This window comes from Lepisosteus oculatus, unplaced genomic scaffold (genome assembly GCF_040954835.1).
Source record: "Lepisosteus oculatus isolate fLepOcu1 unplaced genomic scaffold, fLepOcu1.hap2 HAP2_SCAFFOLD_40, whole genome shotgun sequence".
In the NCBI taxonomy this organism is placed as follows: domain Eukaryota; kingdom Metazoa; phylum Chordata; class Actinopteri; order Semionotiformes; family Lepisosteidae; genus Lepisosteus; species Lepisosteus oculatus.
Genome location: NW_027167934.1, coordinates 2895009 through 2907577, shown reverse-complemented (window position 1 = coordinate 2907577; position 12569 = coordinate 2895009). Strand labels below are relative to the sequence as shown.

General features: G+C 45.8%; 3 non-coding genes and 1 pseudogene across 3 annotated transcripts; 3 read left to right on the top strand and 1 right to left on the bottom strand.

Annotated features, from left to right (window-relative positions):
• Positions 1 to 4351: 4351 nt before the first annotated feature.
• On the bottom strand, positions 4352 to 4424 carry trnar-ccu (transfer RNA arginine (anticodon CCU)). The gene has a single exon. It is a non-coding gene; the product is annotated as a tRNA-Arg (tRNA).
• Positions 4425 to 5721: 1297 nt separating this feature from the next.
• On the top strand, positions 5722 to 5838 carry LOC138228424 (U5 spliceosomal RNA). Its single transcript, XR_011185503.1, has one exon. It is a non-coding gene; the product is annotated as a U5 spliceosomal RNA (small nuclear RNA).
• A 230-nt stretch (positions 5839 to 6068) lies between these two features.
• Positions 6069 to 6148, top strand: LOC138228287 (U4 spliceosomal RNA; annotated as a pseudogene).
• A 5865-nt stretch (positions 6149 to 12013) lies between these two features.
• On the top strand, positions 12014 to 12095 carry trnas-aga (transfer RNA serine (anticodon AGA)). Its single transcript has one exon. It is a non-coding gene; the product is annotated as a tRNA-Ser (tRNA).
• The last annotated feature ends 474 nt before the right edge of the window (positions 12096 to 12569 follow it).

Here is a 12569-nt window from a genome sequence, read left to right as displayed (position 1 = left end):
CATTGCTCACCATACCTGTAACTTTCTTATCTAACTCACTTCCTCAAATGGTGAAGGTCCACAAACATAAATGAAAAAAACCCAAATCCAAGTGTCTGTAAAAGCGCCGGGCTCCGCTGGCGCTGTTCCCTAGTGGCTTAAAGTGCCTGCCTAGTAAGCAGGCGATCCTGGGTCTGAATACCAGCGGTGCCTCTCTCCGTGTCTTGTTGTGCCGAATGTCTCATTTCAGACAAACATGTACAGCTTGGTTCAGTTTAATGCAAGAATTCATTTCCTTTCTGGAATAACTTGTTTTTGAAGAAATCCATACAGCTTGTGAAAGATGAAATCCATTTCTTGGTTGTCAGTGGAAAAAGATTGCCGGCTGCAAGAAGCGCAAGTGATTGTTTTCTTTGACCATAAACCTGCAAATGTAGGGCGCACAAAAGACTGTCAGACTCTGTGGTGCTGAAAAGTTGGTGGTTCAAGCCCCTCCAGTATGCGTGTCTCAGTTTTTCCAATGTAAACATCATCACCATCGCTAAAGAAGATGGCACAGAAGACTCCACAGCCGAAACGTTGTGCTTCTTTTCTTCTCTTTTCAGCATGGAGTAAACCTTTGCTTTATCTTTTGCAGCCTACGCATGCTGACACAGCTACCTTTCTCTTAACGCGCCTCAATCATTATTCACCAAAACCATCAGCAGAATGTGTCGCCTTTGTGGTGATGTCACTCCTCTGCTTCACAAATGTCCTTAGTGACGGGCCATTTCTTTCTGCCATTTTTCCGGAGCAGTTATTGATTGCTCCATCATTTCCCTCTTACTTTCCATCACTAGATTGAAAAGAAAAACAGAAACAGGCTGACAGGACGACAATCAAATTGCAAAAACTCATCAAAGCACTCGATAGAGTATTTGAATCCACAAGTAGCTACGAGCAACTTTGTCCTGGCTTGCATGAAAGTCGGAAAATGTCAAAAAGAACAAGATGGTGGCTTTTTCATATTCGTTCTTTTATTTTTAGTTCGTTGCTTCTTCTGTCCATTGTCCTCCTGCCTGGCTCTTGACCTGTGACTGTTTGAACGCACACAGTAGACTTTCAAGCAGGGGATTTGTCCTGAGCCTCTGTGAAAGACCCACCCACCCCCATAAATAACTGCTCTAGAAACACATGAATGCAAAACTAAACCACAGCTTAAAGAGGAGCTTGTCATGACTGCCAGGCAGTTAAGACCAACTCTTAAGCAATCTAAACAGCACCAGCAGCGGATGATTATTAACAAACGCCGCCGCACGAGTTAACCCACCTGCACACACTCCACCGTGCGGTACGCAGTGCTATTTTTACCATCTTTACCTGCTTCCCGCTGGTATTGAGTCTACTCCTTGAGAGCTCTACCTGGCGTTTTTTCCATTACCTCGTTTATTCTGGATATTGGACTCCCCTTCTGCCTTTTTGACTTTGGACCTCGCCTCTCACCTTGGACTGTTTGCCACCAGTGTTCTCCCTGGATTACGACTTACCTTACGCCTCTTGACCATGAAACAAAGCAAAGCAGAGCAAAACAAAATGAACAAACGAAAACCCTCACGTCCCGCACTTGCATATAACGCCGTTATGTGCCCAAGCGGTATTGTACGTCATCCTAGCACTGCACCCCGGGGCGTACGGTATATGGGAACGAGCACACGCCACGAATCATCTCGAATCACTCCCTACAGCTGTAAGGCACCTTGAAGCGTGCACCCCCAACATTCTTCTTTGCGCATCTGTGTAAGGTAAACTCTTGAGGAAACTCTGAACCAGCTCTAAGGAAACTAATCCGATTAGACGTTACTTTGACTCATCCTTTAAGGGACCCTTGTTAATTGGAGAAATCAATGATTTCGAATGAATTCTGTATGCGTTAAAAGACAGCTATACACAGAAAACATGCAGGACACTTCTCATGATGTTTCCCAAGCCGAAACACAGTGCGTTTTTCCAAGCCATCTGACAAAGCCCGCCCACTGAAAACTGCAGCAAATCGTGTAAAGACGTTCAACTTTGTAACTACTGCACACACAGGAAGCAGAATAAATTCCTCTTTTCAAACTGTCAAAGGTTTGCTTTGCGAACACTGCAGGACATCGCACAATCTCTTTTGAACGGGGACAAACGATTTCTTATGGGGCACAGTAAGTACAGATGTTTAAAAAGCTCCACTCATGCCGACGATGCAGCATGAAGAAGCGCAACCTAACGTTTGCATTCCTAGCAAATTCCTTTTATTTTTTGATAAATAAAGACAGTCTTGTTTAACAAACAACACACACAACATTTTACATTGTCAATTCAATTCAAATCAATGTATTTCTATATAGCGCCTTTCACAACAAGGTTGTCCCAAGGCACTTAACAATGCAAGTTGTTAAGAGCTTTGTGTCTAATATGCCGCCTAGGTTACGTGCTGTCTCTTTGAGGCAAATGTTTAAATCCTCTGAGTTAAGTGCTGAAGTTATAGTAGTCTTATCAGTATTGTTGCCTCCGATCAACAGATCCTCATTTTTCTCAGAGTTGAGTAACAAAAAGTTTTCACACATCCAAGTATTTCCTTCCTTAATGCATTTAACTAAACTGATAATAGAAGAGTTGTTGTTTGGTGTAAACAAAATGTTTATTTGAGTGTCATCAGCATATGAATGAAAGTTCATATTATTTTTTCATATTATCCTACCTAGCAGCAGCATGTAGAGAGAGAGAGCAATATTGGTCCCAGCACTGATCTTCTGGTACCCCAAATTGAACTGGTGACATTGATGAAGCAGTACAATTATTAGATATTTGAACATAATGAAAACGATGAGTAAAATGTGAAGTAAACCACTGAAGGACGGTTCCAGATAAGCCAACCTCAAACTCAAGCCTGTGTAACAAAACAGAGAGGTCAACCGTGTCAAAGGCAGCTCTAAGATCTAGAAGCACAAGCACTGTTGCATTCCCCGCATCAGTAGCTAAGAGAATATCATTTACGACTCTTGTTAATGCAGTTTCAGAAACCAGAATGAAATTTCTCAAGCATATTATTTGAATCCAGATACGATTGACGTTGGGCAACAACTATTCTCCCAAGACTTTTAGATTGAAATGGGACCTTTGAGACAGGCCTGTAGTTGTTAAGAACTTGTGGATCCAAATTTGACTTCTTAAGGAGCGGTCTAACAACCGCTACCTTAAATTGATCAGGTACAACGCCTGACGCAAGCGATGCATTCATCATACTAATTATAGGTCCTGCCAGTCCTTCGAGGGAATCTTTGACTAGCTGAGTGGGGATGGGATCTAGCGAACAGGTGGTTGACTTTGTCTTACGTCTGTGTTCATGAGTCCACCATAAGAAGAAATCTGAACAGGAGTGGTGATCATGCGAGGTCACCATGGAGGAAACCACTGCTCTCCCCCCCAAAAAAACCACCACTGCCCCTCTCAAGTTTGTTAAAGACCACATGGATGTTCCACAGCAACTCCTGGAACAATGTTCTGTGGACAGATGTGACAAAAGTTGAACTTGTTGGTAAATGTGCACAGCGTTATGTTTGGAGATAACAAAACACTGCATACCAACTCCAAAACCTCATCCCACCTGGGAAGCATAGCGGAGGCTGTACGGCTTGCAATCATCGAGGGACCGATGAATTCCAAGATGTATCAGGAAAAACTACAGCAGAATGTCAGGGTGTCTGCCTGTGATCTAAAACTCTAAAGACGCTGGGTCATGCAGCATGACAAAAACAAAGGAGTACATCAACAACAGAGTGGCTGAAACAGAAGAAATTCCGTATTTTGGGATGGCCAAGTAAGAGTCCTGACCCCAATCCCATTGAAGTGCTGTGGCGTGATCTGAAGCAGGCCGTTCAGTGCAAGACATCCCAAAAATATACATGAACTGAAACAGTTTTTCATAGAGGAATAGGCCAAAATACCTCCTAACCGCTGCTCAGGTCTGACCAGCCGCTACAGAAAGTGGGGGTTGAGGTTTTTGTCATAAAGGAGGTTCCACTAGCTCCTTAATATAAGGGTTCATGTACTTTTTCCATCAATGACCTTGATTGTTTAAACCATTTGGTCAATAAAGAAACAGCAATGTCAAATGTTGGGCGTGTGTTGTTTGTTAAATCAGACTCTCTTTATTAATTATTATGACTTAGATAAAGATAAGATCACATGTTAGGAGCCATTCATGCAGAAATCCACATCATTCCAAAGGGCTGTTTACAAAAGTTTTTCTCCCAACTGTATGTGAGAGAAAAGCAGAGACGCTCACTGAGTAAGGTGGGGTTGCAGCTTCACAAATCACAAGGACATTTGTACACTCAAAAAGGGACAGGAGCACCCCAGATGGGACTCGAACCCACAATCCCTGGCTTAGGAGGCCAGTGCCTTATCCATTAGGCCACTGGGGCACACTGGGTTGGGTCGATCACGCTGATGAAGAGCCAGTTTTTTTTTTCCTTTGCTTTTTCAAAGGGATCCCCAAAATTAGGAAAGTTAGGCAGCAGAAGGTTTACTGTGACCTGAGAAGGACCGGCATCCAATCACGGTGGTACACACACACACGCTCTCACTCATCTGAGCTACACGGCTACCAAGATGATCTCAGGTGCGCCGAGCTGGTACGGAACATATTGAACTGATTGACGGCGAATTGTCTCTCAGACAGGCTTTTCACCTCTGAGCTCCCTGACTGACAGTAATCAGCTAGGTAGTGAAACAGTCAGCTGCTTCTAAGCCTTAAACAGCTGCATCTTGGCGCTTCCACAGAGAGATGATTTGAAAGCCAAACATCGCCCATTGGGAACACCTTACTATCACTAGTTTAAGAGACTCTTAAGGTCTTGCAGAGGTGCCTGTCTAATAGCATGCGCTTTGCAAGCTATAGGTGTTTAGGCTGAGGCAGAATGCCTGTTAACAAAATGTTTTTCTAAAGGGGCCTCGCACTCTTTTCCAAGCAATGGTCACCATCCCCACCGAGTGTCACAATGTAGTCATGTCCTAGGACATCACCTGTTAGTCTCCATTTGTCTGCCACCAACACTTTAGGTTACGGGGTCACAACCGCACCCCGGAGACCAGAGGAGCCGTTGGCGTTCTGGCGGCGCAGATTGGGCTGAAGGTGGGGCGCTTGAATCTCGCTGTTGGAGGCCGTCTGAAACTGACCCAAGCCTTTCCCTTGAATTAAATGTAAATAAGAAATGAACCCCAGATGCACATGGAATCAATCACGTGTTTCCTTTGAGCCGTTTCAGAGACTGCTCCAGAGTTTACCTTGCACAGATGCGCAAAGATTAATGATGGGGGTGCACGCTTCCAGGCGTCTTACTACTGTAGGGAGTGATTGAGACAATTCGTAGCTTGTGCTCATTTCCCTCTATTCCCCGTGTTACAGTGGTAGGATGACGTAAATTCCTGCTTCGACACGTAACGGGATTATAATCAAGTGGAGGAGCCGAGGGCTTTAGTTTTGTTTCGTTTTCCATGGCGTTCGTAAGCGCGCAAAACAAAACAAGAAAACAATCCAACTACTCCAACTACAGGCTGATCAAGGTATCTCCCCTGCCAGGTAAGCCGAGAGCCGCAGGCGATGAGCCCGGAGCTGAACGGGCCCCACTGGCTCGTTTGTAAGGCCAGGTGCATTGCCAACCACGACCGGCAGGGCAGAGGCCTTGAAGGCGGCCTGGGCTCCTGCAGCTGTCCAGCCACGCACTCTGGTTTCTCTTCATCTCGTACAAATCTTTTGCCTTTTACTAAAGATTTCCAAGTAAAGGAGCATGAATGAGTTCCATACAATTTTTGTGCTTCCCTGCCTTCGGGTGGGGCGCAGCTGGGCTGGTCAAAGAGAGAAAACAAAACCGCTCACAATCGCTCTTATTACGGCGACTGTGGCCGTCTGCTCTGCGAGTCCTCGGTCTCCGCCTGTCTGATTGGCGCTCTTTCCTCTGGGAGGCGGGAAGTGTCCGGCCGCAAATATGAAGCGTTACAGCAACGACATGCCATGAGACGATTGATAACGATTTCCATAGGATCCCCGCGGTTGCCTGGCAACCGTCAGCTTTGTGCAGTGGCAGTATCGTAGCCTGTGAGGTTTAGCCGAGGCACGATTATTGCTAGTTGAAAACTTTTCTCGTCAGAGCGTGACATAGTCTTGCAGGCATCGTGCTGTCTAACTGCAATACTATACCGCTGGAGGAAACAGCCCGGGTTCAATGAGCCTTGGAATGTGACTAGGAAAGTGAAGCCTTTTGAAAGAGGTAATGTCGACGCTTTTTTAACAGAGCACCAAAAAAACGTCTTTTTTGAAGGACTGGGCAGTGAGCATTGTTGGTTCAGTGGTAGAATTCTCGCTTCCCATGCGGGAAGCTCTGGTTCGATTCCCAGCCAAAGCAGTGGCTTTTGCAGCGAGTGGCTCCATCACTTGCATCCCCTTGCAACTCGCAACTGAAAACCCACTGAAGCAAAACAGGTGTTAGCCAGGTCAGTACCCGGATGAGGGTGAGCTACAGGGAAAAACAAAGTTTCCAGCTGGAAGCGGTGTTAATGGTGCCGGTGGGGGGGCGCTCACCCTGAGGTCTGTGCGGGTCCCAATCCCCCAGCATAGTGACGGAGACGCTGTGTTGTAAAAGGGCGCTGTCTCTTGGATGAGATGTAAAACCGAGGTCACAGCGCTCTGTGGTCATTAAAAATGACCACCAAAACCTTTGACAAAAGCTCTTGGTAATTGATGGTCTTCAATAATGCTTCTCCTTTAGGTACATTTTAAATCAGCTGAAAAATGCTGTGAAATAGGGGGTCACTTCACGCCAGTGTAGGATTTGGGTTACAAGAACTATAAAACTGCACGAGAAAGCCCGTACACTGAATTACACGGCTTTCAATTCAAAGGAGGGCAAAAGAAATTCCCTGAGTTCGATTTTTTGCAGCACAGAGAGGATTGCTGTCGTGAGGCTGGTTAGCTCAGTTGGTTAGAGCTAATAACACCAAGGTTGTGGGTTCGAGTCCTGTACGGGCCAGGTCCTTTTCTCCTCTCTTACAAAAGCTGTTAGGTTCCTTTCCGTGGTGAGATGGGTTGACATGCAATGCTGCTACATAGTGCCGACAGACAATTAAATGACAAAAATGAAGAGAGTTAAAGCAGCTGGAAAGGTTTTCTTACAACTTTTGAGCTGACACAGTTTTGGAAAATGTTTTCTTCACGCTGCACTGTACCACATAGGCAGCCAAGAGTCTCCAAAACAAAACAGAATTGACAGTCATATAATGTCCATTAACCCCGGTTTTAAACACAGCATCATGTCTGCCATCATAAGAATATGAGTCCAAAATTTTAGAATATAGTCAGAATGTCTTCTAACCTTACCTGTGGTGTCTTTAATCCCTATTGCTCAATGCATGGTGTACGTACTGCATACATGTGTCTTGAGAATGAGGAATGGGCCCCTAAGACATTTACCTGTTTCACAAATGATCGGATTTTACTAGAGATTCTGTTTGGGATTCAGATGTGCATTCGGACAGCAATTCCTTTCAAGAAATGATACGTTCTGGATGAGGTCAAAGGTGCTGGAACACTGTATTTAGGATGTGTTTGCAGTGATTGTGTCTCCTGCTTCAACGCAGTGATATATAGATGTGCTCCTGTAATTTATTGGTACATGCCCAGGGCAGTAAGTAGTCTGAGGATTTATTTCCAGACGGCATAGAGCAGTGAAACAGTGAAGTAGTGCAGCACACTGGATCATTATATTATTAGAATCTATTCTACCTAAATTATTACATTATACACAACTTGAGCTCTCAGCACCGTACTGAGCCCAGGTGTTTTTCTAAAGCTGTCAGGTGCAGTTCATTTACATGAAGGAAATCTCTTACTGGGTACGATTACAATGCAGTAAGTAGCACAGGCTACTTAGGGAGTAGGCTGATGTGTTTAAAAACAACCAGCGCCAGGCAGGAGTCAAACCTCCAAACTCCTAATCCATAGTCAGACACATTATCCATTGCACCACTGGCCCTGGTGTGACACTGCAGGACTGTAACCCAGTGAGCTTAGCACTGCAACTAGTAAAATATTACCCCCGGTCCATTCTTTTCCAAAAGTGAGAAACACCTGTTTTCTACATTTTGTCTGTTTTAAAACCATATCTCTTTAAACCAAACCAAGAGTTTGTCTTTTGCACTGATATTCTGATTCATTTCGATTTCAAAGAAAAAAAAAACATTACCTTCCAAAGCATCATAAAATTGTCCCTTCCTCCAGACTCTACTTCTCTCTTGTAGTAGTACAGCAGACCTTTCCAGGTGAGCAGATCACAGAGTCCGAAATGAGCTTCCTCCATCAAGCAAAGTACCTGAACATGACTCTGTCATCATAAAAGCGCCCCTGTAATAAAGAAATTAAATCCGAAATCAAGAGGGCAGTTGCCTACTGAAGTTCAAGAAGTCATAAATTTTAACCTAGCAACACATTAAAGGCTGCATCTATACAAGTACGATTCTAGAAATGCTCACCAGATTATGTTTTAAGAAAGAACTGCGCCTCCGGTTCCGCCGAGATCTTAACTCGGATGGCAGGATTCAGAGTCTGGAGTGTGGAATGATGGCGCATGGAGGGTCCACATACTGTGGATCCCTCAGTGATCTTCCGCGTGTTCAAACCGCCAGCGTGTGACTCCCCTGTCCCCCTGACCTCATTGCTCTGCTCTCGCCTCTCTGCAGCTGAGCCCGACTCATGGTAAAGTGGAAAAAAATATGCCCTCAACGTGAGATTTACTCTGGAGTGAGGATAGTTGTTACCTTCTTATCGTTAAAACGGATGTATGTGATGTGGCGACTAGTTTCTTCTCCATTAGCAGGCTTAAGGTTAAAGAAAAAAACATTGCTGACTTCTTTTTTTTTTGCCAGCCGTGAGCGCTGATTAGCGAGGTTTGTATTTCATGTTTTGCAAGTTGCATCCATTTTAAGAAAAACAAGTCGTTCAAGACAGGAAATGAATACTTGCATTTAATTAAGTCTAGACGTATGCGGTTGTCCATACTGACCAGTTCTGTTCGAGAACACAGAACAAAAAAAGGCACCGCTGGGATTCGGACCCAGGATTTTCTGTTTACTAGACAGGCGCTTTAACCAACTAAGCCACGGCACCCCAGGAGTGCTGTCCTTTTGCAGCCACTTGGACACACCACTCAGACACATCTGCATTCGGTGTGTGCTCCGCCTGCTCGCTGAGCAAGTTGCCACCTTTACATACAATAGCAACATCGACACCAAGAGAAAGGATGACAAATGGCTTTTATCTGGAACTTTTCATGTCCAAGGAGCTCAATGTGCTTTCTGTGTACAACAGGGCCACTGAACTCCACACTGGCCACTGAACCACAGCAGTGGCTTGCTGGCTTGACATCTCCCAAGGAAAATGTTGAAATCGCATGTGGAACAGGAAAATGACCCTCGAGTATGAGGGAAAAAAAAGAAAAAGATCAACTGGAGTGCGCCAACCCATGTCAGGACAGCCCAGTTTCGTTGACGAGTTGGCCGAGTGGTTAAGGCGATGGACTGCTAATCCGTTGTGCTCCACACACATGGGGTTGAATCCCATCCTTGTCGCTCTCCATGTCTGACACGTGTGCCTGTGCGCCTTTGGCCCTCCTGTTGTTTGCTCCGGTACTAGAGCCGTACATTTCCTAGCGGTGGCTGAACATGGTATAGTAGGCTAATGTCAGTATTGAGCAGTGACAGTAACAGTATTTACGTGCCGCTGCTCCCAAGTGGCTCTGGTTTGAGACTGTGTTCTCACTTACTTGCAACGCAAACGGAGAAAGCGATTTTTGACAGTCTCTCGAGAGACTGCGCTAGGTGTTTAGGGATAGACTTTGTCAGTTCCCCCTGGGATGATGGCCTCTCAATTAGTTTGTGATTCCTCTAGACGTTTATACACTAGAAGCCTGCTTCATGGCTTAAATCCAAGCTAAGGAAACGAGTTAGAGGTCTGATGCAGAACTGCGAATTCAATGAACGGGAACACTACAGTACATTGCACTGTGTGTGTTAGGAAAGCTGCCCCCTTCTGTCCCTTGTCGACCGAACAGAGGACTGTAAAGGATACCGCCAAGAAACTTTAGGATGCTGGTTGGAATCCAGCTCCAAAGAAGCCCCTTTGGGTGTTATGTCATCAAAAAGTAAGAACAGCGAATCTCCCTTTAATCAAAAGCGCAACAGAACTGTTTTCCGTGGAGGAGGTTTCAGACCCGTAGACCTGTTTTATTCGTAGGGCAGGGCGCATTCCCAAACGCGAATCTCATGTTTTAGAAATGCTTTGGGCGGCGTGAAGTGAAAATAAGAAATGGGCTCCAGATGCACATGGAAGCAATCAAGTGTTTCATCCGAGCTGTTTCAAAGACTGCTCAAGAGCTTTCCTTTCACAGAGGCGCAACGATTAATGATGGGGGTGCACCCTTCAATGCGCCTTATGACTCTAGGGCGTGATTGAGACGTACGTAGCGTGTGCTCATTTCCCTCTATTCCCCGTGTTGCAGTGGTAGGATGACGTAAATTCCTGCTTCGACACGTAACGGCATTATAATCAAGTGTAGGAGCTGAGGGCTTTAGTTTTGTTTCGTTTTCCATGGCGTTCGTAAGCGCGCAAATCAAAGGCAATTCCTGCGTCTAACAGGAATGTAAATGCTTTGGAAAGTGCAGTGTGATGCAGCTTGTAAAATCCTTGTCCACATTTGTGGTTTGTTGATGTTTTTTCTGTCTGCCAAAGTTGCATTTTGACATCCGGACGGGGAGACTTTATCATTTGAACGTGAAGCCAGCCTTAAACCCTCTGAGGCGTGTCTGTCTGCCGGCATGTATCTTGCGAAAGGTATTTTGTTTTTAACGGAGAGCGACTTTAAAAAAGTTTCCGCAGCCACCTCGCACTCCGTGTTAGATTATAGGAGGAATGCGGTGGCGGTGAGCTCGCTGTAGTCGTGGCCGAGTAGTTAAGGCCATGGACTTGAAATCCTATGGGGACTCCCCGCTCAGGTTCGAATCCTGCCGACTACGGCGTCTGCCACATGTCGCCTTGTGCCTGTGCGGCAAAGGCGAAGTGCTGCTTCTCCTTTCCTGGTACTATAAAAATGCTACATCGCTTGGTCCTGCTTCCATGGAAAGCAGTTCTTCAGGTAATTCTACTCTCTTACCAAAGCTGTTAGGTGCCTTTCCGTGATGAGATGGGTTGTCATGCAACGCTGCCACATAGTGCCGACAGACAAGAGTGTTGCGGGAGAAGAGAAAAGTGTTTGAAGTTTTAAGAGTGTCTTAGGTGGAGCCAAAATCAAGTGTCACAAATGCAAGTGGTTGGATTTCCAATGTTTAATATGGTAAAAATAAGCGGAAGTTATCTGCCGGTCCGGCACAGTCTGCCATGCTTTTGTCATATACTGTAAAGTGGTGTCGAACTGGGTGTCGAACTGGAGCCTCACCATTTGCATATGTGAGGCTCCAGTTATACATCGAGTGTCACATTAAATGACAAAAATGAAGAGAGTTAAAGCACCTGGAGAGGTTTTCTTACAACTTTTGAGCTGACACAGTTTTGGAAAATGTTTCCTTCACGGTGCACTGAACAACATAGGCAGCCAAGAGTCTCCAAAACAAAACAGAATGGACAGATAGGAGAAAATTCCCACTCGTCCTGAAGTTCCCAAAATCCAGCACTGAGCGTAAACAAAGTGTCTAAGTAGCGTGGGAATGCTAACCCTAACCCTAGCTGGAGTTTGAGCAATCCGGCACTGAGCGTAAGAAGATGAGTCAAAGTAACGTCTAATCGGATTAGTTTCCTTAGAGCTGGTTCAGAGTTTGCTCAAGAGTTTACCTTTCACAGATGCGCAAAGAAGGCTTGTATTTTGGAAATGTTTTTTTGAAACGGAGAACGACTTTGAAATAGGCTTCCGCCGGCGCCTCGCGATCCAGGTAAGATTGTAGCAAGAACGCAGCGGCGGTGAGGCTTGGTGTAGTCGTGGCCGAGTGGTTAAGGCGATGGACTAGAAATCCATTGGGGTCTCCCCGCGCAGGTTCGAATCCTGCCGACTACATTGTCCGCCTCCAGTCGGTGTGTTTCGGCGCAAGCAAAGAAGCGCGCCTCTTTGCTGTTCCTGGTGGTTTTAAAACGCACAATCGCTTGTACCCGCTGCCTTGGAAATAAGTTCTTCAGCGTCCGTGAATGGCATTTTGCAGCTGGAAGCAGATGTCGACGCGTTTTGGACAGAGCACCAAAAAAGCGTCTTTTTTTGAAGGCCCAGGCACTGAGCATTGGTGGTTCAGTGGTAGAATTCTCGCCTGCCACACGGGAGGCTCGCGTTCGATTCCCGGCCAATGCAGTGGCTTTTGCAGCAAGCGGCTCCATCACTTGCATCCCCTTGCAACTCGCAACTGAAAACCCACTGAAGCTAAGCAGGTGTGAGCCAGGTCAGTACCCGGATGAGGGTGAGCTACAGGGAAAAACAAAGCTTCCAGCTGGAAGCGGAGTTAATGGTGCCGGCGGGGGGGCGCTCACCCTGAGGTCTGTG